This window comes from Calidris pugnax, unplaced genomic scaffold (genome assembly GCF_001431845.1).
Source record: "Calidris pugnax isolate Ruff unplaced genomic scaffold, ASM143184v1 scaffold42, whole genome shotgun sequence".
NCBI lineage: Eukaryota > Metazoa > Chordata > Aves > Charadriiformes > Scolopacidae > Calidris > Calidris pugnax.
Genome location: NW_015090920.1, coordinates 6,963,797 through 6,990,513, shown reverse-complemented (window position 1 = coordinate 6,990,513; position 26,717 = coordinate 6,963,797). Strand labels below are relative to the sequence as shown.

The window sequence follows — 26,717 nt, the reverse complement described above, 5'->3', positions numbered from 1 at the left end:
CCCCCGTCTCAACATCCTCCCCCCCCCCCCCATCAAGCTCGTTTCTCACAAACCTACAGAGATGCTTTGCTTGTTTTCCTGACACTGCATTTGCGTCTCCCCCGTCACGCTCACCCCACCACCACCAAGCAAGCCCCGCTGCACCGTTCCCCTTAAGCTGCCAGCTCTAAAGAGCACCAAATGGGCTGGCACTGTCTTGTTTCCTGGCCTAATGGATGCTTGTTTAAACACTGGAGCTGTTTGCATTGCTGCGGCTCACTGCATGTTAAACACAGTCCTCTGAAACCCTACGCCAATCCAATAAAGGTATCAGCAGTTCAGCGTGGGGAGGCAATTACTATAAAGTCCCAAGTGTGCCTTCTAAGCTCAAGGAAGGGAAAATTTGATCGAACAACTAAAAGCAAAATCTGATTCGGTTCAGCATCACGTGGAGGACACAAGGTTTAACTGCAGCCAGGCCCATGGAGGGCAGGAGGAAATCAATGGACGAGCTGGGGAGAGCAACTGCACATTGTTAAGAGGGCTTTAAGCTGGCCTGTTAGCAATGCTCTCTGCTGCTTTCAGAGCCACCTCCCTCCCCCTTCCTCTATATGCCAAGGTGTGCTGTCTTTCCTTTTCTTTTTTTTTTTTTCTTAATGATATGCTGCCAATTTCCTTTTACCCTTCATCAATTCTCGAAACAATTCTTCTCCTGGTAAAGGTCCTTCCCCTGTACAAAGTCATTGTCATATCAAAGGGGAAGCGTTGCACTGGAACAGATATGTTAGAGGGTTGATGGCAACCAAAAAAAGATCTGTGCTTCATCGAGAGATGAAAAAAATCCAAATCTCAGGCTAATGATAGTCAATATTTCAATGGGCCAGCTCTTTACCTGGCCGAGGGCAGAAAATCAAGGGAGGAAGCAGCTGTATTTCAATTCATTTAATCCATAGAAACAAAGCTGCTTTAAAATGTTCTACTTCCTTTACTTTTAAGTGAGAGATAAGGAGATGGGGGAGTGAGGAAATGTTTCCATTTTATACTTCTTTTTTTTTTAATTTTAAGCAGACTCTATAAGATGGCCTCACTCCAAGACTAGCTTTGCAAATGATGTGGAAAGTTTTCCAAGCACTTGCCATGGCCACAGGAACCTAGGAAAAGGGGAATTTGCCACACCAGATCAGGCCAGCGAGGCAGCAGGCTTGGGATCGTGCCCCTAGCCGTGTCCCACACCTCCAGCTGCTGAGGGGGGGGCTAAAACCCTTCTTTCCCCTCCACGGTGCAGAGAAGGGATTGTGCTGGGAATCAGGGGAGACATCTTTGAGGGGGAACTGGCCCTCCTTGGAGCCGAGTCCCCAGTCCTGTGGGTCAGGTTTGTCCCACAGAAGGACGTGGCAGTGCACAGCTGGCACCTGCCCGTGCCCAGAGCTACCCGTCATCACCCCAGCCAGGGCTGGCATCTGGCTAATGGGCTTAAGGATCAAGCTGTCCCTTCACAGCAAAGTTCTCACGGGTCAGAAATCCAATGTGATCCTAAGAAGCGCAGGCTGAAAGGTAGAGGGCTGTGCCAATTAACTGATTACCAAAGGATAAATGTCACGGGTCTGCCGTCACTCCCGCCTGGAGACACTGCAATGAGGAGGGGCAGACAGAGGAAGCACAGTCTAGTATTAAAAAGGCCTATCTGCAGGGGAAAAAAATGTAAGAAACAAATAAGGAAGTAATCAGGAGAACAACTTGGGGGGAGAGGATGGAGTTAATCCCAAGATGTCACCTTCTGCTCCGGAGCTACTCTGGGAGCTGCAAACCCCCTGTGGACTCAGAACTTGGTTCAGGCAACAGGATGCCACTGGCGGCCTGAGCACAGCTATTAAAGAGTGACTGCCTGATGGGTGTTTTGACAGAAATTAGGGGCTTTCAACCAAGAGGGAAAAACTGTTGGGAAACATCTGTGTTGTTAAAATATATATATATTTTAAAAAAAGCACACAGTAACTTCCCTATTTTCAGTTTTATAGCAAAATACAAACAAACAAACAGCACTTGTTTTTGCTGGCATTCCTTGCCAGGGCTGAGGGGTGGGGGCAGGATGAGCTGGAGACATAATGTCTAGGTAAAGGGGGAATCCTTCCACATACTGCCCTTCAGTTAGGGCTTTGAGCCTGGAGATTTAATTTCCACACCTTACAACAAGGATCGCTACTAAGGCGGCAAAGAGCCCCGTCCTCATGGGTGGAGCGATGCAGCAGCCAGAGCTAACCAATACCAAAACCAACAAACCCCAGGCTGTCTTGAAAGCATCAGACCCAGAGATCCCTGGGAGACTCTTGTCACATTCCACCTCCTTTCCTCTCTTGAAGCTGAGAATACGGCCGACTGTGAGGGCTTGAGAAACCCACTCACCTACTCACCAGTGGCAAGCAGAATGATTTCCTGATGAGACTGGGGAAGGATGTGGCTCTCAAAATTATCAGCTTCTGCAGAATCTAGCCTTTAATTTGAAGAAAACAACACAACAACCACCAAAAAAAAGAAGCCAGTCCCTGTGATTGCACAGATAACTTTCTAAATATGACCCACTGCCGTGCTGTGTTTCCAAGTCTGCAGACAGGCTTCTCTTGTTGTTCCCAAGAAGCCACACAGTGAAATCAATAAGACTCATTAATGATAATCAGTACCCTATGGGCAGCAGTAAAACTGACAAGAATCCTGCCAATTTTGTCCTTCTGCTGTTACTTGGGGAAGCTCTGATTGACAGGAAAGGTAGATTTCCCACTTGCTTGCATTCAGTAGTGAGAGGAAGTTGCAGACAGTCCTGCGGGAGTGTCCAGCCACAGCATCCCACAAGGAGTATCAGCATTTGCTCCAGTCAGAGAAGGGCTTTGCACTCTCACAATCACCTATACATGGGATGAGACTCTTACCTTTCTTCTCTTACACTTTTCTTCTTCACTGCTCAGCCCTGAACACCGCAACAGGCTTTCCTGCCCCCTGACCTGGCAAGGTGGTGAGCCGATGAGCTTCAAGTCCTGACACACGCCACACTCACAGCTTTGAGATGCACAGGGTGCTGTACCATGAAAGACAGACTAGGCTTTTAAGCAACACAAAAGTATCCTTGATGTTTTCACTCTATTATCTCTGGCACAGTGATTAGAGTACCTGCCACCCATTGTCTTTCCATCTGTTGCTGGTGAACCACTAAGGAGATCTTCTGGGACTCAAGGAAAGAGCCCAATGGTCCCTTCAGCTTCTTCAAAGTCTGTCTCCCCAAAGCCCTCCTCCCACTTCAGGGAATTCCAGTTTGCTTGTTCCCTTCAGACCAGAATCTCCTTGAGCACCAAGCTGGCCCTGGACCCCACCACACACCCTCTCCAACATGGACCAGCACAAGCGATAAAACAGATGTGCAGGCAGGGCCACCGAAGATGAACTCCCATGGAGATTTTCATTTCAGGACGAAATTATTACTAATTCTTAAGATTCAGTTACTTGAAGGCATACATTGCACACTTGTTAGTTGTTTAAAACATATTTTGCTATTTGATTTAAAAAGGTGCCTCTGAAGGCACTGATTGGTTTCCATCTTTGAGATCTGACTCGAGGGATACACAAAAAGCACAGTAAGGTTTAAAGCAGCAGGATTTTTTTCCTTCCTATCCCCTTGCCATGATAGCACAGCTACACATTTACGGTTTGAGTGGATCATTCCTGAGAATAAAATAGCCTTTTCCAGAACCTAGGCCTACACAATAGAGATAGTTTCCTATTAATCAATATTGTGGAAGAAAAGTGTAATAAATTGATGTCTGTATGTCCAATGTCTGCAATCTGCTTAGATAAAAAAACCTGAACGTTCTTATAATTCACACTTTCAAGGGAAATAAAGGAAAGGATTGACAGAGCCTACATTTGTCAGGAGAAAAACCTAAGGGTGGAAAAAAAATCCCTTAAGTGTTTCTCAAGCATTGTATCATCTCATCAGATGATGCACAGGGTGACGCTGAGGTAAAGGAAATGGAGAAAATGCCATTTCCTGCTTCATTTCCTCCAGGGAGAATCTGGAGCAAGGTTCCATCAGATTAGAAATCCAAACAACCACATGTAGACTAAATGTTTTCTTTGCAGTTCCAGGCCTCCAAGGGAAGCAAACCCTGCTACCAGCGGCAATGGGTTAGCCCTGCCGCCATGCAGGAGTGGCAAAAAGTGGAAGAGGAGCAAGAGAAACCAGTGATGTGAAGGGGTGGTGGTCATCACCTCCAGTCTCAGTTTCTAGACCCTGAGTAGGACAAGTACAAGCTCCACTAACAGGAAACAAAAAACTACTGGCCTAAGGAGGGGGTGGAATTTCAGGTTGTCAGTTTCTGTTACAGAAACAAGCGAGGAAAAACACAAAAACAACCACCTATCTTTTCATTTCCAGAACAGTTCAAATACTAAGAGTGCCTCAATTACACACACAAAGGAGTCGGGTTTTTATAAATCCAAAGTATCAGCTCTCTAAACATCAGCCCTTTGCACACACAGGTACCCCAAAATTGAAAGACATTTTTGGAAATGTTTTCTGTTCCTGCCAGTTCACATCAACAGTCACCACCTTGAAACTGACAACGTTAGACTGGCGTTCACCATCACGAACCACATAAATCTACCACATAACAGCACACAAAAATGGCAAAACAGTCATCCGCTGCACTTTATTTCAAAGAAGGTATTCTAATGGGAATGTTGTTATACGCCCAAACATTACTTCAGGACCTGCTGACTACATTTGTTTTCGGACAGGCTTTTTAAGAAGCCTGAGGAATGGAGGCAAATTGGATGCAGTTTATATCAGAGAGCGCTTTGGAGAACACCCTGACAGTGTCCCAGAGGGCAGAATTTGGAAACCACACAATGGACTGGGGGCTTTGGGACACTGACACCCACGGGAAGCCAGTTTGGTTTCAAACAGATGAAAACATCCCCACTTTTGGTCAGTTGCTGTGCTCCACACCGGAACCTTCAGAGCTGCACCTCAAACCATCTCCTCAGACCCTCACAACTCACAGTACAGCATTTAACACCAACTGAAAACTCCACCAGGTTTACATTAAAATGCCCCACTGCAGTTTTTCTGACGTTAGTTCAGGGCCTGGCTGACAAGGCTACCAGGGGCCTCTGGGACGGCTCTGTCAGCCATTTTGAACCACGAGGCCTAGCGCTTCTCCCCCACAGCCCTCAGCCTCACATCCAAAATAGATTCCGGTGCTTCCCTGAACAAAGTGTGGGTGACAGAGCCAAAAATATTTCACTTACAGTGATGCAAAGATCTGGATCTGGCTGGCAAAGTGGCTTTTCTGGTGCCCACATCAGCAGGGTGAACAAATTACTCGGCGTGTGGTATTTTCAGCACGCTCCTGGAGTCTGGAGCGCTGACAGTTGGTTGAAAGGACTGACAGTTCCGGAAATGATTGGGGATGATCAGGGCACCAGGCATCTTTCTACCTACTGAATGGAACAACCGCCCTCTTTGGCCTGAGACACCAGGATTTATCAATCCTATAATGTAAATTTAAGGTCATCTAGTAGCACATACTTTCTCTTTCCTCTACTGTATATTCAGACTATCGGTTACTAGTGGTTAGACATCATATCAATCGTGCTGAACTGCTTGAATAACACAATTCCAGTAGCTTCTGGATCCCTTCTTAGGGATCAAACCTCAGATGCAAAACCGAAACTCAGATCCCCAAACCATTTTTCATTTTTCTATTCACAGACAACTAACACTGGTGCTCACAGGAAACCTCACCCAGCTTTGATGTAGGTACCCAACTCCCTCCAAGTCACTCAGGCCTCATGGTGGCCCAGAGAACTCCAGCTTATGCTTCCTCGGACATGCTGCTAGGGTTGTCTTTTTATATAGGTCACTTTTTATCTAGGAAACACCATCACATACCTCTTTGCCCACAACAGCCTCCTCCCTCTCTCAGTGCACAGTGAAGCGTATGGATGCATGAGAGAGCTCACTACTCATTTCAGATCTCTGCTAGTTACCCAATTTGCAGCTGTTCTGTACAAGGAGATACTGTAGAAAGCTTCAAGAAAGAAAAGGAAAAAAAAAAAAAATCCAGACAAATATAATGCTCCTCTTAGCACTTCTATATTAGTAGCCAGGTTGATAGTTCTCCCTGTGAAAGCAAGTTTTGCATTGTATGTACGCGTTGTGTTGTCTGCCATTGTGCTCAGGCAGCAAGCACACAGGCACCAGCAGTGCTGTACAGATTGAAAGAAATGGTATAAATCTGTTCAAGGCTTTCCCTGGAAGCCCTCCCAATAAAAGTTGAGGGATTTTTTTATTTTATTTTATTTTTTTGCAATTGGAACAAGTGATCAATCCAAACCAGAACTTCCAGAACTGAAATATTCCTGTGCTGAACATAATTTTAGATTCTGATCTACAGTTCACATAAATCCCCTACCTGGGTAACAGCTGCAAATCAAACCCAAGACAGACATCACGGGTAGGCCAAGCAGGGGGCCTTTTGGGCTGCCTGATTTTGGCAACTAATTCCTACAGCAGCTCCTGTAGGAGCCTGCCCACTCCTTGCCAGACAGAATGACCTCAGGAAGTTGGCAGATTTTGCAAGTAACACGCAGTGGTGAAGACTCAGATCCACCAGGAACCAGTTGTCTTGTGTCAGCTGTGACCACAACCCAGCTGTGAATGCCACAAAATTAGAGAAAACTTGAGTTGTAACTTTGTGGGCAGCCCCCCTCCTCCCCACCTCATTCTGATTACTTGGTCTTCCGGGACTTTATCTTCATCCTGGCTTACAAAGCATCCCCTGCTGGTGGGCTGACACAAAGAGAGCCAGTAGCAAAGGAGCCTGCTATTGTCTTAGTCAGAAAAGTCTCCTCAGAAGAATAAGTGACAGGAGGGAAGAGGAAACCCCGTGGAGCAAAAGTACACAAAGAGTGGGCTGGTGCTAGCTCTGTTTCTCTAGCTCCTATTGACGTTTATTTCTGAAACATGTCAGAAGTAACAGAAACATCACCCAGTGCCCGATTTTAAGAAGAGAGAGAAAGGAGAATGTCCTTTTCTTCTCTCCCCACATTTATTTGGCAAAGCCAGCCCCCTGCCCAGCCTGGCTGTCCTCCTGCAGCTGGGGCTCTGCCAAGGAGTCCATGCCCCAGATCGGAGGCGTGAATGCCCCACGCTGTCGTGCTTGCATTTGCTGGGCCTTTGGCCAGCTATGGGTGGTTTACCCTGCCATGTGTCATGTTCTCCTTCATGTTCACAGGCCGGGCAGCCTGTGCCTGCTAAATATTTACCTGATCTAATTTGCCCAATCAAACTTTGGGTCTGATAAAGTAACAGGCAGCTCTTGACCTTTCATGCCTCTCTGCCTCCTGAGGTCCATCCTGGGAGTGTTTTGAAACCAGAGCCTTGCTGCTACTGCATTAGAGTCTGGGGAAAGAAGGCGACAGAAGTGACTTTCAACCCTGACCTGTCATCATTTTGGTCTCTGACAGAGAGACCTATACCCTAACCTGACCTAAGTTTCCAGCAGTACCGCTTCTAGGAGGAAGGAAGCAGATCATTATCTCCAGTGCTTCCCTGCTCCTCTTTTCCACCCAACTACACCTCTCCAGGGAGCTGAAGGACAGAAGGTCTCAAGGTGCCTCTTTTCCACTTGGCCATTCCTGCCAGATCAGGCTCTGAGGTGCCAGCAGTAACCTTGCAATGAAGTGGCAATACATTAAAGAGACAATTAATAGCCTGAACAGCTCCCCTTGAAGCAGCATACTGATATGGGACTAGGAGCAAGGAAATTTTATTCCTTTCAGGGGAAAAAAAAATAAAATCACAGCATTCCCACTTAAAACTACCTCTTACGCAGAAAACCTTTAAAGAGCAGAGAAAAGATGGAGAGAGACCACCAGTAGGTAAAAATGTTGCTGTTTATATTTTCTGTTACCCTCTGCCCAGTCTGCTTCACCAAGTCAATACTTCTCAGCATCAACCAGCCCTATTCATAGAGGAAAGTACCTTCATGCAAATAGAACAGCGTTTAGCAAAGAAAGTCTCTGCTTTGCTATTTACTTAATGTCCCGGGCAAGGTATTAGTCAAAACATTTGTTCTATGAAGGTATGTTAAATTATCCATTTCAGTGCCTTCTCTTCCAACAGCTTTGGTCCTCATCTCCACACAGCCCACAGAAAGACAAGACATTCAGTCTCCTTTTTTCCTAGCCAAATATTCTATTAATCCTTACTAGTTTATTATTTTGACTCATAATCAGATTGTTATGTAATTCTTAATTGCAGCAAGAATTGTCCAGAGACTAATGCTTAGATCTCACTGACAGAAAGGGTATTTTTTTAATGTCTTAGATTACATTTAAAGAAACATAAACACACCAACGTTGTTCTAGGCAAAATATTCATGATACTTTCCTAGATTATGCCACTTTTATTCTAACACACTGTCAGTAAAGCAAAAACAGAATTATAAAGGTCTTGGCTCTGTTTTTACATTGTCTCAGAACAGGTAAGCACAGTATTGGAACATCAATATTTGGCCCCTATTTAATAAATTCAGCTCACAAAATTCTTTCCTTCACTGCGAGAAGTATTGTTTGAGCCAACAGTCCAAAATCCCAGGGAAAGCAGGGATAAGGGAGGTTTACACATTCGACTCTCAGACAGAAGAGCTACTCAAGCAAGTTTCTGGAAACAGAGGGACCTGCAGTGGTTCAGAAAATGGGGGAGCTTTTCATCCTTTATATAGGAAATAAGCACCCTTCTCATAGGAGGGCTGCCATGGTACTGTTAAAACAAAGCCAAGAAACACAGCACATAGGCAAAATAGCACCTCATGATCTTGAATTATTCTAGCCACCCCCAGCCATCAGGGTTGTTTATTATTGTGGCAGTAATTTTCTAGTAAGACGCTGGAATGTCTTTGAGCATGGTCCTGTCTAAATTAAAAATGTTTTCAATTACTATTATTTCCAACTACAGCATCTCTCTGCTGGGATTTTGCAAATGCCACTTGTGTAGGTTTCTGCTCATCAGGTGAGCAGTCTCAATAGAATCCTTGCACCATGCTAATAGGAGAAATTTGCGAGAGTCCCATGGGGGTAGGAAAACAGTTTACCTTAGATACGTGAATTTATATTGTTGCATTATAAAAGCTTTGCAGAAAGGAGAATTTCTACCAGGTGTCAAGCTTCTGTACTGCCTAATCTATCATCAAATCTCAAAGACATCTGGCCAATTATTTTATTTTCCTTTTAAAAACCAAGAAAGGGAAATAAAAGCAAATTTAACATTTACATTACTATTTGTGAAAGTGAAAATAATGTTTCTTCCAGCAAGTTATGTCATATTTACTTTTTAGTCTAACATGTTGACAAATTAAATATTTTGCAGAAAAATTCTCCACTACCACTAAAAAACCGTGGGTTTTTCCCCTCTTCATGACAGCTCCAATCAATATTATAAAATAATAATAATAAAAAATAAATTAAAAAAAAGAGGGCAGAGGTTTCTTGCTTGGAATTTCTTTCTTTCTTTAAGGAATCTTTTCCTAAGTTCAGGCTGAATTTGGACTTTCAAATTCCTTTGGCCAGTCAGCGAAGCTTACCCTGGCTCTGCTTTACTTCCCCCAGCACCGATCCTCTCCCAGTTCCCCATCCAAAAGCACCTCTGTGCAGCAAAACTCTCCCTGCTGCCTGTCGCAGCAGTACTGCCTGGGAATTTCCCTCTTAACTGCCTCAAATGCCACCCCAGTGTGCTAGCAGGAAAAATGCACACGCTTCCCTTCTATAGTTTCAAAGAAATCCCTCTGAAATCTGACCTTCCACACACGGCCACATGCCACCCCACACACCTGGGCTAATACGAGGTTCACGTGCTTGGCTTCCACATGTCTCTCTGCTTCCGTGTGAAATGACCCTTGAAATCAAGCAAGATGCTTTCAAGAGGTAACACTTCCATCTTGTGCATCTCCATAGGTGCTCTTGAGGACTTCACAGACAGCTAACTACACAGAGGTACCAAGGGCTCAGGTCTGCAGGACTTAATCACAGAATCTTCTAGGTTGGAAGGGACCTTAAAGATCATCTTGTCCAACCGTCAACCTAACTTTGACAAAAATAGACACACAACAAACAAAAAGCAACACCATCACTAAACCATATCTCCCAGCACTACATCAACCCGTCTTTTGAACACCTCCAGGGATGGTGCCTCAACCACCTCCCTGTGACCATGAGAAGCACCCAACATCTGACTGGTGCAAAACACTGAGATCCTCTCCTGCAGCAGAGTGTTTGCAGCAATGCAGTTTTCTCAGAGTAACTTTAATGGGAACTCAGTCCTGTGTTGCACCTGAGAACTTCCTGAAAGGTGCCAGCTGTCCTTCACAGCTATGCACGTGATTTAGATTGTCATCCTCACCCTCAGCACATTCAGTATATGTGAGTTGCACCACCTGAATAAGAAACGGGTATCCCTTCACATAGCACAGTCTGGGGAGAGGTCAATTTATCTTATTTTTCTTTTTTTTTTTTACACTGCTTAAACTAAAACTCTTTCCCCACATGTGATTCCCACCATGAATTACCTCGAACGCACACACAGTGCAAGGAGATAGACATCATCTCTGCTGAATGAGGGAAAGGGGCCTTAAAAAAACCAAACACACACCATCCCGCCCTTCATTCCCCCAAATCTTCCACATTTCCTGATTTCTAAACATTTTCCTCGGCAGCCTTAAGATCCTTTGCTCTTCAGGTACACCACACACATCATCACAAGGTCTCTACCACCACACCTCAGGTGCAACAGCTCTGCTATTTTCTGGAGCAGAGCGTGCCAGCCTCTGCAGACCACGTCCTGATTCCATGATAAGGACAAAAGTCTCCTTACAGCTTGGCAATTTTTGTAAGGAGCTAGCAGTTGTCTCTTAAGGCAAGAGTGCCAATCGTGTACTTTTTCATTGGTTTTGGATATAAAAACTTGCTAAATTACTGGTTTTGTTTTTCCCCTGCAACCCTCTAGCAGGTACCCAATCCTAAACACAGCAGCAAAAGCGGAACCATATTAAAATCTTAACAGATAATTTGGGGTATAGTAGAAAAGTGAATTGCAAGTTACAGGATGGGGGAAAAGAAGGAAGAAAAAAAAAAAAGAGGGGGCAGGGGGGGAAGGAACAGCATCCGGCTACGCCTTCCTCCTGACATTGATTCATTTCAGCTGGTGAGAAGTTACAAGCTGGGAACTGCACAACTACTATCACTGGTTTTGTCAGAGAATCCTTCTCAAGTTTCACCGAACCCATTTCAACTCCTGCTGCTGTTACAAAAGCATCATAAAAATAGCAGCAAAACTGTGCTTTTTGAAGCAAGCAGTGCAGAAAAATATCCTTCACAAAAGCAAAGTTTGCAGCATGCTGTAATTAAGCTCACATCCTGACAGCGGGAGCATGAAGTTTTATTCTAAATATAGAAGAAGCCTCTCCAATGTACAACCCCCCCCCTTTTTTTAATGCAAGATTTACAAAATTAGTCATTATATGCCAACACCCTCCTAGGAATTCTTTAAAAAATATTTTGGGTTCAAATGCAGGGAGCTTTACAGCAGGGATTCAGCGCAATCTCTGGTGTCAAGAAACAAATAATTTTGGTTTATTTACTTATTGCCTACGCAGCGCTTGGAGCCGGGCAGGAAGAGGCAGCCTCTGCCAGGCCTGACGGCTGGAGCAGGCGGCGGCGCACGCAGAACACAAAGGGCAGACAAATCCCTCCACTTTTCTCTCCTCCCATCGATCTCTCCTCCCGGCTTTTCAGCACCTGTTTTCTCATGGCATTTTACCTTCAGCTGGCGAGGCAGTAAAAGGCTCCGTCAGCTCTGGGTTGCCTTTGTTCAATTCAGTCTGAAGCAGAGGTTTAAGCCAGCTCCAGGCTGGCTCGTACTAAAATGCAGTTTGGGCTGGTTGGCACGAACGAGACTACACCAAGTTTAAACTGAGCGTGGAAACCATGGTTTTAAACAGATACTCTTAAAATACATCATGTCCAAATCACGATCCTAACTGCATCAGTTGGAGGCAGAAAAATACATAATTTGGGATTGGAGCACCTCCCTTACAAGGAAAGGCTCAAAGAGCTAGGGCTCTTTAGCCTGGAGAAGTGAAGGCTGAGGGGAGACCTCATCTACGTTTACAAGTACCTAAAGGGTGGGTTGAAGGATGATGGAGCTGGACTCTTTTCAGTGGTTTCCAGCGATAGGACAAGGGGCAATGGGCACAAGCTGGGACATAGGAAGTTCCACTCAAATCTGAGGAAGAACTTCTTTCTAGTGAGGGTGGCAGAGCCCTGGAACAGGCTGCCCAGGGAGGTCGTGGAGTCCCCTTCTCTAGAGATCTTCAAGACCCGCCTGGATGCCATCCTGAGTGATGTGCTCTGGGCAACCCTGCTTTGGCAGGGGGATTGGACTAGATGATCTCTAGAGGTCCCTTCCAAATCTGACAATTCCACGACTCCACAAAGAAACTGTCCTGTAACTCCAGAAAAATGAGATTCTGGCCTGTGTTTTCTCTTTGCGTTCCTGGTTTAGGTTGTAGGCCTCATCTGCTTCCTTCACCACCTTTGAAATGGAAAAGGAAGAGAGAGGAAGCCCCCGGGTCACCCTCCAACTGGAGGAGCTTATCTTGGGTGGGTCAGTGGCCTGGCTCCTGGAGAGAGAGAGCCTCTAGAGAGGTGGACTTGGCTCTGAGGTAGCACAACACCAGGCAGGATGAGAGTTTCCAACCAGGTGTGCACCACAACTGCTGCAATGGCTCCAAAGCAGCTGAGTAAAACCCTGTAAGAACAGCAACAGGCTCTCACCAACATCCATTTTTGATGGAGTCCAACCTAATCCCTCTCTGCTCTCCATACGCTAAGACAACACGCGACTCAAAGCTGGGCTCTGGGGGTGATACCCAATTCCATTGACTGGAGCAGCACCTAGGCAGGTTTGTTAGAAGCAGAATCCAGCCCCTCAGCTACAGGAAAGCGGGAGGAACATGGGGATACCCTGCTGGTACCAGCAAGTGCTGGTACAATCGGGTACTTAGAAGAGAAGCCTTGTTCCCAGCCTACACTGCCCCAGATGAGCCCAACGCCGTACCTTTTCGTGCCCAGCACTTAATCCCGCTGCAGCACACAGTATATAATGCTGAGCAGCACAGTTTCTACATCATTCACCTTCCTGAAGGTGGGCATGGCAAAGATGACACAGGACAGCAGACCTGTGAGTCCCTCTGATACCCAGGCTGTCTTCGGATGGCTGAATTATCTGACTCAGACCCCAGGATCCTGCATGTCTATGGCTGCTGCTCTGCTCAGAAGCCTTAGTATTTCTCCTGTTCTGCACAGTAGGATGGACAACGAACCTCTCTCCCACTGCACACACCAAAAGTCCCGTGGAAAAGCGAGCAATGTCGTAGCCTGTATCAATTCCCTTTAAAAACAAAATTCCAAACCCTGTATTTTGTAAGAGGCTCCAGACTGTGCCTGGAAGCTGTGAACATGTAACAGTGAGCAAATCCACCATGTACCCAAGGCTGTTTTCCTTGTGGTTTTTTTTTTTTTTCAGTAGCATGCATGCATGCCTTCGGTGTTTACTGTCAGCAGTTTTCGATGTGCTGACACAGCTAAAAGTGACCACAAAGCCAGTGCAAGCAGGCAAAGAGAAGGAACAGAAGTAGAAATGTCAGGGGGTGGCAGACTCAAACTTTGCACGTCTGCAGCAATAACTACCAAGGTAACCTGGCTATCACGGGAAAGAACGTGATTAGCACAACTTGGAGCAGCCTCACCTTTTTCCTCCTCTTTCATTAACCAATAGAGCTTTGTTCCTGATGTTGCTATTTTTGTGGCTGACGCATGCAAAGAGCGAAGGAGAGCGCCTTTCACACTACAAGTGTTATATTTCTTTCCCCGCTATTGGCTTATTCAGGATTGCTGGGTTGTTTTTCCAGCAGCTTCGTGGACTTCTCCTCCGCAGTTTAACTCCAAGAGCAATTTTTGGTTTGCATTTGCTTATTTCTGAGCAGCAGTTGAAAGCCAGATGAACAATGCAGTGCTTGAAAACATCCTGGGAATGATTTATAGAGACTTTAAGAAACATCGCCACAAAGTTTAGGTCCCAAGCTTGCCATGCCTTTAAGATTCTGGAATGTAAAGTAATTCATGCAGATTTTAAATATCTGCACCTGAATTCTAAAGCACACTGTGCAAAAGCAAAAATATTAATGAACCACGACAGGCATAAAAAGCACCTCTTAACCTGAGTAATAACAACTTGCTCTTAGTTTTACCAGCAAAACTTGTCAAGCCCTCCTCTGTGGGTTGCCCTTCTGTCTAGAATAAGCAGCTGGAACAAGCAGAACAAAGCCACACGGGCTTTTGTTTCCTTCAATTCCCAAGCTGATGCAGAGCCACTCTTTAGAAAATGGAAAGAACCAAATGAAGATTTTCTTACCACTCCACTGGAAAAAGCCCATCTCTGTGGAAAAGCTTTACTATAGTAACTTGTAACAATACACACGAAAAGCTGCCCATGTAGCAGAAGTTTCCGTTTCTCCTTAAGGTTAGTATTTCTCCATTTTTACATTTCAGTTATGATATGGGTGACAGATGCTAAGTACCGCAAATTCAAAGAAAACCTAGAGTAACAAGCTGTTGATTATACTTTGAAACCTTGCTCTGAATTAAATAAACTTCCCTGATTTTCACTATTTGAGTAGTATTTCCAATGCTACTAGGCATATATACATTAGAACAAAAGGTCCTGGGGTCACAATATCTAAGATTAACGTACACACCGCATAGCGTCCAAATAACAAGCACTGAAAAAGCACTGGCACCTGAATGTGTCTCCAAAGAGCTGCAACCAATTACGGATTTAATCTACAAATAATGGCAATGAAGGCTTAAGTGCCAGCATTTTTGCAAGAGAGGTCCAACATTCTGCAGAAGGGAAGAGAGTAAGGAAGAGGAGGACACGGGGAGCGCGTTCCCCTGGATGCTGGTGCTTTCACAGAGAGGTCTCCATCTCATCTCGCCTGCGTTTACTGAGGGGGTTTCTCTCCATCCAGAGCCCAGCACCGCGTGTGCCTGCCCGCTACGACGAAGCACTTGGTGTCAGGGAGGTGCTGGATGCCTGCGCCGCGATGGTTGTCACTTGTGCGAGCAAGGAAAGCGCACGACAGCGTAGATCACACCGCCCCTCCATCCTGCGAGGCTCTTTGTGGAGAATCAATAGCTCCCCCGGCCAGGGTCCGGCGTCCCAGCCTTCAGGATCAATCCGGAGGCATGATTTGATAGTTAACGCTGCTGTGAACTCCTTGCAAATCCCAGCGGTGGTTTAAGAGCTGTGCTGAGAGCCGAGCCATGAACTCTCCTGACTGGAGGCAAGACCTGAGTCTCCCGAAGCAACATTCAGCCTAAGTCTTCTCCTGGGCTGTGCACAACCACCACCATCTGCTTGCAAATGCCAGACCTGGGGTGAAACAAGGCAAAAGCTCAGGTCTCCACGGTCTCCGCAGGGACGGTGTTGCCCTGGCATACCCCTCTGCAGCAGCCATGCTGATCCTTCTTCCAGCTCTCCTCAGGATCAGCTTGTGGGCTCCTGGGCAGGCACCGAGCCCTCGTTCAGAAACATGGCTCCGGGTGAAACAACTCATTCCAGCACAGCATAAAGGGCCACAAGGGGAGGCCTTGAAAACATATCCGGGGCCTGATAAAATAGGCAGCAAGCAAAATGTTTGGAGGGAGAAAAACCAAGGTTGTTCTACAGGCACTCTTCTCTTTGTAACCCAAACGCCATCCCTGCCATTCCCCACAATGTGAACTTCTGTTTGCTGAAGAATTTCCTTACATGTTCAGTTGAAAATATTAACAATAATCTTTTTGTATTCTAATGCATAAGTAACTCTCAGGGCCTGATGGACACTAGTGGACTTCAGCAGCCTTGACCTGCCCTATCTGGCCCCCCTATATAGATGCTGGAGGCTTAGAAGCAAGCCTCCATTAATTAATTTATTAAAACATGATTTTCAAGGCCAGTAACTGCATGGAATTTGTCAGGTTTAGATTCCCTCCCTCGCCCCGAGCTGTTTTCAGTCCAAGACACCAGAGAGACAGCCATAAAAATAACTAACCCTGTCCATTTTCCTTTGTCCAAATCCCAAGAACTGCAAATTTGGACCAGTTTCAATGCAAGTATGTATCACAGCTGAAAATTGTAATTTTATTAACGTTCTCTGTAATTATGGAAGGTGTAATTATTTACGTAGCAAAATGTACCCACAAACCCTAATAAAATACATTATGAATCTTTTACTTTGCCATGGATGCAGACTTTTTTTTAAAGAGAAAGAAAGATGAGAAATTATGGCTTTGTGATGAGCTCCCAACACCACTAAACTTTAGGCACTGGTACGTCAAGCTGCAGTGAATATAGCTCCCTGTACAGTGGACAGGGATAGGCAAGCTCTCCAGAGAGCTACTCGGATCCTCCAGTTTGGTTCCTGCTCCAAAGGTGCCTCTGGAGGAATTGCTCTTCCTACCTCTGACACCTCAAACAGGATGCAAATATCCACCTTTCTTTGCAGAATCTGAAATTTGCCTCTGTCCAATGGAAGAGGCTTACGTGGCTCTTCTTCATGGGAACTGAATTCACCCACATAGGATAGTTTAGGTTGGAAGGGACCTTCACAGGTCATCTAGTCCAACCTCCCTTCAATAAGCAGGGACATCTGCACCTAAATCAGGTTGCTCAGAGCCCCATCCAACCAGACCTTGAATGGCCCCATGGATAGGGCATCCAGGTCTTCTTGGAGCTTTCTCTTCTCCAGGCTGAACAACCCCAGCTCTCTCAGCATCTCCTCACAGGGGAGGTGCTCCAGCTCTCTCATCACCTTCATGGCCCAACAGGTCCATGTCTTTCCCGTGCTGAAGGCCCCAGAGCTGGACACAGTACTCCACGTGGGGACTCACCAGAGCAGAGGGGCAGAATCACCTCCCTCAACCCGCTGCCCACGCTTCTTTTGATGCAGCCCAAAATATGGTTGGCTTTCTGGGCTGCGAGTGAACCTTGGCAGCTCATGTCCAGCTTTCCACCCATCAGTACCCTCAAGTCCTTCTCCTGGAGTTGTAAAGCTCTAGCACAAGAAAGGGGACAACCTGGCACTTGCTCGACAGAGCTCCCAGCATCTGTCAGTGCAGGCCAATATGGCACATGTGAAGCTCATCACACATAGAATCACAGAATCATTCAGGTTGGAAGAGACCCTTGGGATCATCAAGTCCAACCATCTACCCTACTCTACAAAGTCCTCCCCTACACCATATCCCTCAGTACCGCATCTAAACGGCCCTTAAACACAGCCAGGGATGGTGACTCAACCACCTCCCTGGGCAGCCTGTTCCAATGCCCGACCACTCTCTCTGTGAAAAATTCCTTCCTAATGTTCAGTCTAAACCTACCCTGTTGGAGCTTGAAGCCGTTCCCTCTTGTCTTGTCATTAATTACCTTTGAGAAGAGACCAGCACCAACCTCTCTACAGTGTCCTTTCAAGTAGTTGTAGAGAGTGATGAGGTCTCCCCTCAGCCTCCTCTTCCTCATACTAAACAGTCCCAGCTCCTTCAGTCGCTCTTCATATGATTTGTCTTCCAGGCTCTTCACTAGTTTCGTTGCCCTCCTCTGCACTCACTCCAGCACCTCGATATCTCTCTTGTATTGAGGTGCCCAAAACTGGACACAATACTCGAGGTGTGGCCTCACCAGTGCCAAGTACATCCTGCAATCAGGTGTACATTTCTGTCTGGTCTGTTGGAAGTGGCTCATAATGCTACACCGAAGGTCCTTTCACCAGGGATCTAGGGGAGATAAGGTGTTTGCCTTTGCACGCCTGCCAGTAGCACACCTAAAATCAACCAGGATCTGCCTGGTTTTGGTTGATCAGCATAGCTTGAAAGCAGTTACACTCTTCACTGTTGCTGTTCCCGTTTCAACTTTAAAACTAAAAGCCCTACCCAAACGCCGCATCAGCTGCAGTGGTGAGACATTAACTAGCTGTGGGTTGGCTTGTTGCTCAGTCTCTTTCATATCCCCTCCTAAACTGCAGTAAAAACATTCCCCCAAACTGAAGCCAGCCGGGGCAACACAATTATGGTAAGAGTCGCAAAATATAATCATTTGCATATCCGTGACTGACACAGAAGATCATTAATTAGGCATTCTGAGGATAAGTATATATGTATAAATTAGCATCTATTCATCCTTTAAACTGTAATAGTTTTTTTTTTTTTATATCTGAATATTAACTACGTAGGAAAATTACTAAGTTTTCTATGGAAGGGCATCCAACAAGAAATTTTATCAGCAAAACCAAAATAAGAATTACAAAAATAAGATACTAGAGTGAACAGTGAAGAATCTGACCTATCACCACTCTGTTCCACATCACTTGTTGCAAGCTCTCTGCTACCTCTCTCACCATCTCTCTTAACACCGATGAACACCCGTCCCCAACAATTCTTCCTGGTAGGAGCATTTCAGGAGCACTAGCTTTGACTGAATTTAAAAGGCAACGTAAAAACCTTCAGGATTTAACACCCCTGCTACCCAAGCAATCCCCACACCTCATTAAAGAAGACATAGACTGAGAGGAGAACTTTTACTACACCTCTACCTACCAGAGCTCCCGAAGACACGCACCTCGCGCCAATTCTTACTGGGGAAAATAGCTAGAAGTAAACAAGAGTTCTAAGGGTTTTTTAAAAAAGCTGGATGTGACCTCCTTGCCAGGAAGTACAAGACACTCCAAAGACCGTACTTTTGCAAATGAAAGAAATCTGGTGATTTTGGAAGTGTGAGATGACAACTTGGAAAATTACCAAAGCTCACAGCTCTTGAGCAGAAGTAAACAAGAAGGGAATGCTGGAAAAATGATAGGCAAGACAGAAACTAATGAAGATATAATTGCCAATAATGATATTAGCAAAGTTTGCTTGGAGCTACAAAATGCACAAAGGGCAGATAAAGAAAGATAAAAAAGGGGTCCTCAGGTGGCATAAGTGGAAGCAGCTGCTTTGCTATGCTGATTTACCCTTTCCAAGCATCTGGCCTGTACTTTTAAGAACACCCAAGCCTACAGTCAACCAGTGAAATGGAGAACCAACAGAAATAGCATCCTCCAAAGGGTATTTATCTAGCAGAGGGTGGAGCTGAACTTCATAACATTGAGGTTCTTATTAGGCTACTTGTATGTGACAGAACTAGTAAGACACAGAAAATGAAAAACACACTAGCAAAACAAAGTGTCAAACCTGTTTTCTTCTGTTATTTTTCCCCTTTAGAAATAAGGAACACTGGCTGTTCCCTGTCCAGCAAAGTGGTGGCTTTTACATGTAATGCTTTGGCAGCTGCTGTCCCTGTACCTTCTGCATTGGTGAAGATGGAAAGTCCATAACCACAGCATGCAATTTAGTTCTCTGTGATATCACTAACAGTAACACAATTGTGTGACTGAGACCCAAGTTATTTCAGTTGGACAATAAAATCAAGCTGCTGGGGGCGGGAAGAGTACAAATTATTTAAGGAAAATCTGATTAAAAAGAAAAGGTGCAGGTGATTCAACTACATTTAGATTCAGGGGTAGCAAACACAAAGAACGCAAAAGCCCTCCTCATTCCTCCCACTCCTTGGCTTCATCAATACACAAGCCAACTGACCTTACCCAGCATCTCTGCCTTACCCTACTATTACAATATCATCTTCTCCATATCTTTAAAATATCCATATATGGAAGCCATTAAAAGACCAAAAACTCATTGAAACACATACACTCAGCACATCCTAAAAGAAGCAAAACACCAGAGTGTTTAGTGGTCTAAGCTTCTCCTCTTCAACTTAACAAAAAAAAAAAAAATTGGAGGAAGAAAACTCTGGCTTAATTTTCTGCCTTTCTGCAAATGTTAATGTGTCTATCATATATCATCTCTGCATTTTGGGGTTGTTTTTAGCTCTCAGACTCCAGGTCTGATCTAGAGAGTTGTAGAGCGCTGACAGCTCCCACTAAACACACGCACGAATGACTCCAGGTTTGCCAGAACTAAGCAGGGGGCGGGTACAGCTTTCTAAAGGTCCTTCAGAACAAACAGAAAGAACTTGCAATTTTCTGCATGCCAGCTTTCAAGCTCATGCCCGCTGAGCATGATCCCTAAAATTAAAGGGCAGGGAGAAGATAGGTCAGTTATGTCTCAGGGTCAAGCAAAGCTCTACTGAACAGTATGGACAAAGCTAAAAGAAGATCACAAACGTGATAACAACATGCAGACAAGCATAGGTCGCTTCTCCTGGTGCCAAGCCAAGAATTATAACCACCAAAGGTAAGAAGATCAATTTAAGTGACATAGTGTCAAGAACATCCATCCACCAATCTAGACTGATACCCGTCACGTAACAATCCATGGGCACCACGCAAACAAAATAGAAAGTTCAGATAGTAGCTAAATGAAAACTGATGCATAATGTGGTACAGGTGGGTCTTTTCAAATGTCACAATTAAATATGAACAGGACAGGGAAGGGTAGTCTCCAGGATCCAGTGCTCAAAAGCAGCCTCAGAGAAGTGGAAGATCCCCATTTCAGCAGCTAATGAAAGAGCAAAGGCAAGTCCAGGTCGTGGCCTTGCAGATTTTATCACAAGGACCAGTTCTTCTGTGCCTAAGAAGCTGCTAATGATCTGGTTGAATGGGCGTGAATCCCCAAAGGAAGGATCCTTCAAAGATAGAGCAAAAATCTTTGATTGAGGCTTTGATGTAAATAAAGTGGCTTCAGATAGTTTGGGACGAATTCAGCTCTCAAAGCTGAACAGAATTCAAGCATTCATCCCAAACTCTTGTAACATCCACCGGTTATAGAAAGGGTCTGATTTCTTGAAAAAGACTGTTCTGGAAAGAGGATGAGGGACAAAAGAAAGAAATGGAAGAAAAAGACCACCTTTGGTGTGCTAGGCCACAGAGTTTCTGTGAGGACAATTAGACTGGCTAGTGGTCCATGCTGCTGCAGTGAGCCTCCTTCAAGCAGTTGGGACAAATGATTCTCTGGGACAACACAGTTGTCTCAGTGGCAGACCACAGCCCAGGCCTCACTCACACCTTCTGCGTGGGGTGGATGGACTTGGGGAAGGATCCCCAATAGAAAGTCTACAGCGCACGGACTCTACTGGAGGACATCATCCTGAATGAATTGGGAAAATAAAATGGAACCACCTACAAGGGTCAAGTACCATCAGAGGAGAAGGTTGACCAAAGTCTGGAAAAAAACCACCCCAAGACACACAAAAAAAAACCCCACACATCCAAAAAAACCACAACCCAAACCCCAGCAACCAGTTTGCTTGCTGGCTCTTGCCAACGGGTACCCTTTCGTGAGCCTCAAAAATCCGAATTTACCCGAATTCTGCTCTAGCTAGAGCAACACTAGTTATACAACTTGATCTTAATTGAAATATTTGGTGCCTGCTGATATGTTCAAACAAATTCACCAGATCTTGATTATGCGCTGGCAATTAAAGCCATTAAGTCAGTAGACAGACAGCAGGTTATTTCATTGCTATTTGACAAAGCCAGCCGTCGTTCTTTCCCCCTGTCTATGTGACAGCACTGTAATTAGCAGTAATCAAATACTATTTGTGCTAGGTGTTGTGAGTTTGCTTCCTTAGCTAGCAAGATACCTCTGCCAATTGCAGAACGCAGAAATCTGCCTCTGGTCAGACGATACACAAGATACAAAGAGGAGAAGCAAACAATGAAACACGAGGAATGAAGGACGATTGCTTATTTCAGGCTGAAGGAGTTTGTTCTTGAAAGCAAGATTCAAAATTAAGAACATTTTTTATTTCTGCAAGCTATATATTAAAAAAATTAAGCTAAATTACAAAAGCCCGATCAAGTAATATTGTGAAATACAATAATAATTACAATTATATTTAGCATTTATGTATTCCCTGCTTGAGAAATGCGCGCAACCTCCATTAGCATTAATGGGTGTTCTACTCATGCATCAAGCAGAGACTAGAGCCTAATAGTGCATTACATCTTCAAAGTGCTGTACAAACATTAACTAATTAATCCTTATAACCACCCTGCGTGGTAGGTAAGCGATACACGAAACGTATATCTGAGCAAGCCCAAGAGCAAGACAGCACCACCCTGTGCCCTTCAACACAGACCAGAAATTCATCACATTTATAATCCTACGTATTTCACAGGAGCGAGAGAGGGACCCATGGTGAGCCAAGTTCACTGAAGCCAGCAAGAAAAGACGTAAATTACACCTCCCTCTCTCTTCCCTCCTCCCTGGGCTCGGGTGGGCTGCTCGCATCTCGATGAGCAGGAAGTATTAATGCCCACTGCTTCCCCTTTGCATTTCTACTGGGGGGATAAAGCTCTTGAATCCTGGGAAGGAGAAAGGAAAAGATCCATGGGAGCCTCATCACTGCAGACTTCTCCTCCGTCAGTCCCATCCCCTTTGATATTTTGATCTTCCCCCCTTTCTGCTACTGTTCTTCCTGGCAGGCTTTCTGCCTTCAAAACCTTTTTGACAAAGTCTGTATATCAAAGTTGCAACAGGACCCCAGGAAGAGGAACTCGGCCCACGATTTGGATATTCCAATTATAGCATTTGAGTGGTTTCTCTTTAAATAGTAATCTAGCAATGAACACATTTCATCTTTTCCCTGACGAAAAGACACTGCATTCTGATCACTCAGGTTGCGAGCGGCCACAGGCAGGAACTTTTGAAGTTCTTCTTCTACTTTATAAGCAGCCAACTATTTTCATACCATGCAGAAAGGTCTCTGGACACATATGCTCAGTGAGCATTTTAGAAAGGTAACAAGACAACAGAGTACTACATCTGAGGGGAGGTTAGAGGGTGGGGATGGGGAAGGGTGTGCTTTTGGAGAAGAAAAGGGGGGAAAGGGGACAAATACTAAATCAGAAGGGAAACAAGAAGAGCAGACCAGGTACTTAATGAAAACATTACACTGCACCATTTCCATCACTACTCTGCTTTCCAAAGCTCACTCAGCCCAGTATATGCCACAGGGAAATGGTGATTTGCCAGCAGGCGCTCTGGCAAACACACACAAAGATATTTAAGGTGTATAAGTTCCCCCAAAAGCCTCAGAAGCTCAGTGTCAGTGTCAAAGCCACAGCTGAAATCTGTGGGTCTGACAAGCTGGTCTTCTCTATGGAGAGAGGACAAGCTCAACCTTACTCTCTGCATGCACAGCCCCGATCTCGCCAGCAGCCATGGGCACTTTTCCACGGTTGCCACTTGCCTGCGCAGTGATGTGTGCCATCTACGAGCCCCAAAGCAGATGGGTGCACAGGGAGAGGCAGGAGCATGAACAAAACCGCACATTCAAGAGAGAAAGATGCTTTTAAAATTGTGTTTTACTACCTTCTGGTGTCATACCAAACACAAGAACAGCCGGTATGAAATAAGAGAAGAATGAGACAAAGAGAAGAATCCTTTGAAGAATGCTTAGAGTTTAGCCTGAAAGTAGCCCACACAACATAAATTATACTTCATATGCCAAATCTTCAGCTAAAGGTGGTGCTCAAAACCGGTTCATGCTGACTACTTTAGCATGCAGAGTTCGGGGCTTGGATGGCAACACAAGCTGTAGATGGCTCAGCTGGTGTGTTTGGTCTTTAAAGACGGAAACACATTTGAAACATTCTGTTTTCATTTGCCACAGACTGCCTAGAAAGTTTACAGACACATATCCTAAATACATATGTACTTACTTATATCAATCCACAATATCAATGAAGTTTCACCAAGGCTATGCATAAATCTTCTTCGAAAATGAACTTCCACATGCCCTAGAGTTCCCCCATCAATATTTCAACAAAACATACCACGGTTTAGAGAGGAAACAGTAGCGACAACTGTGAGGCTCCTGATGCTTGGGAAGGAGAACAGATCTGAATTTTGGCTGGAACAATTAAAAATGGAATTGAGTTTTCTGGGTAGTGCTTTTCTGTTCGTAAAAATCAGGTTAAGACTTTCAAAATTGGGTGTTCACAATTACAGGCAACTCAGCCCAATGGGGGCTACAGTTCCCCTTCTACTTTATTTAACGCGATTCAAAAAGTCCACAGTGGGAGCAAATGCAGCCTTTGCCCTGGGTGGGTGCCCCTGCACTGACCATTTTTATACCCAGGAACAGAGCAGTGACTCTCCTGACATAAGGCAAGCACATGTCTGCAGAAGAGAACAATCTTTTTTTTTCTGCATTAGAACTAAGAACTCGTGTATTATTTTTACCTGACATAAGGCAAGCACATGTCTGCAGAAGGGGACAATCTTTTTTTTTTTCTGCATTAGAACTAAGAACTTGTGTATTATTTTTATCTGCTTTTCCTTCAAGGAAGAAAGTTTTTCCTAAAATCTTGTCTTGGTGATAAATCAATCCCTAAGCATGAGGAACACAAGGCAGCCTCCTCACCCTGGAAGCTTTCTCGCCCGCTGAAAAGCCTGCTGTGAGCTCTGCCCTCACAGGTCTCAAAACTTTTGGGGCAAGTGTGTGCCACCACCTTTCTTTGTCTTCCCCATCCCACCTCTGACCATCCACACCAACCCACCTTCCCTTCCCTGAGCAAACAGAAGCCCCAAAACAGTCCCCACACACAACTCCTGCAACACTAACTTGACACAGCCCCGTCTTCCCAAAATGAAGAGAACTGAAGGAAATTTCTTTCATGCCTTCCCTAATCCCATTGCTTGATATGGAGAGAGAGAGAGAGGGAACAGCACAGAGAAACGAGATTGCGAGAAACTGGTCTCATTTCAAAGGAGCCCTCCCTCTCCGCTAGTAAATATTCAGCAAATGTTGTGACCATTTAATTTCTATCCTCTCTCTCCCCCTCAGTCAATGACTGTATAATTTCCAAAGACGTTGAGGAAATATTCCCTGATCAGCTGAAATTTGGTGTAGACAAATGCAAGGTAATGCACATAAAAAGCAGCAGTTTCCTCATCCGTGCTGATGGATGTTATCTTAACTCCAACTGCTCTGGAAAATTCTTAGGCGTCGCTGTAGGCAGTTGAGTGAAAACACCTGCTCTGTACAGAAGGACAAAGAAGTGGCAAAGAAACAAGACAACAGGGTGGGAGAATGTGTTAATACAGGGAAAGAAAAAAAAAAAAAAAAAAGTAAAGCCATATGTAAAGCCTCCGTGCACACTCAGGCTCAAGTACTTGCTACCTCATTTTAAAAAGGATACAGGAGAACAAAACTTATTACAGCTATGGAGAAGTTCCCATCGGAGGAAGGATTTAAAAGATTATGACTATTAAGTTTAGAGAGAACTCAGGTCAGGACTGACATGATAATAGTATGTCAAATAATACATACTTCAAGGTAGAAACATTTCTGGGACCTATCTCCCTTTTTCTTATACAGAAGAAAATGAGGACCCCATCATTTAATGGAAAATACATTTAAGGGGCAGAGTCCTTAAAAATTATGCTCATTGCTTTGATGAGACAAAGGGCTTAAATAATTCAGAAAATAATATATGTTCATTGCTGAAGAGATTTATATTTCTGCCACAAGTTGGTATGAGTTATGAATCCTCCTGCTTCAGCCAAAAGATAACTGTGATAACCAGGTAGGGGAAAAAATTCCTCCTCCTTGGAGACCTCACTATATGATCTCTTAGGACTTTTAAAGCACCTGTGAAAGCTGAGCACCCAGCTCCTTTGGAAATCCATGGGAGTTAGGTGCCCAGATCCCGGGGTGCTGTTGGCCACCCCCTCATCCTCCCAAAACCACAAAGCTGCATCTTCAACCACCTAAAGCTATGCCCAACGAGGCAAACAAAACCTGAGCCTGGGCTCTGCAGATGGTGATGCTGTCCTGTGGGGTCAATGCCTCTGAGCAGGGTGGTGGCAGGGCAGGGAGGATGCCACTGTACAGCACAGATTTGGCTGCATCACCTTGCCAAATCCTGTGCCCTGGTTCTGGGCTGCAAAAGCAGGGCCCCCAGTCCAACCCCCTCCTTCTACTGGTCGGGATGAACCTGGAATATCCACGTCTCCGGGTTCACAAGCAATGTGACAGGCTTCCCATTCAAAGCTGAGATTGAGTTGCATCAGATATGATTCTGGCTTGATTTTCAAACAGGCCTAATTCTGCTCTGACTTTGACTTTCTCACTAATGCAAATGAATTAACTCCAGCTATATGCTAATGCCGCCGAGAATACAATTCAGAAATTACAGAAGGCTATTTTGGGGATTTTTCTTTTATTTCATTAAAGACCCTTAACTCTCCTAGTCTTTCAAAGTAAGCCAAAGCATTCAGATGTTGCTGGTACAAACTGCATCACGCAAGACACAGAAATAAAGAGTGAAACAAGTGCCATAATTTAACATTCAGGCGAGGCAGCTCAGCACTGTAAAGCCCCTACATATTGTTGCAAAGGCACAAAAGTTTAGAATTGACTCCTCTTTCCAGAGAAGTAAAGGAACCCCCCCCCGCTGGCTTTTTGTTGTGTTTTTGTTTTTTAAATTACAGCCTCGCGGTTTGTGCAATTACAACAAGAATGTATAAATGGAGCTGCTTGGCCTAAGGAACTTCTCCTAACACAAAGCAATCCAAAACACCATGAC

General features: G+C 44.9%; 1 protein-coding gene across 1 annotated transcript in view; it reads right to left on the bottom strand.

Moving 5' to 3' along the window:
- The window catches only part of MAML3 (mastermind like transcriptional coactivator 3), a 141,602-nt gene that overhangs the window by 114,618 nt on the left and 267 nt on the right, over positions 1-26,717 (bottom strand). The window lies entirely within an intron of this gene.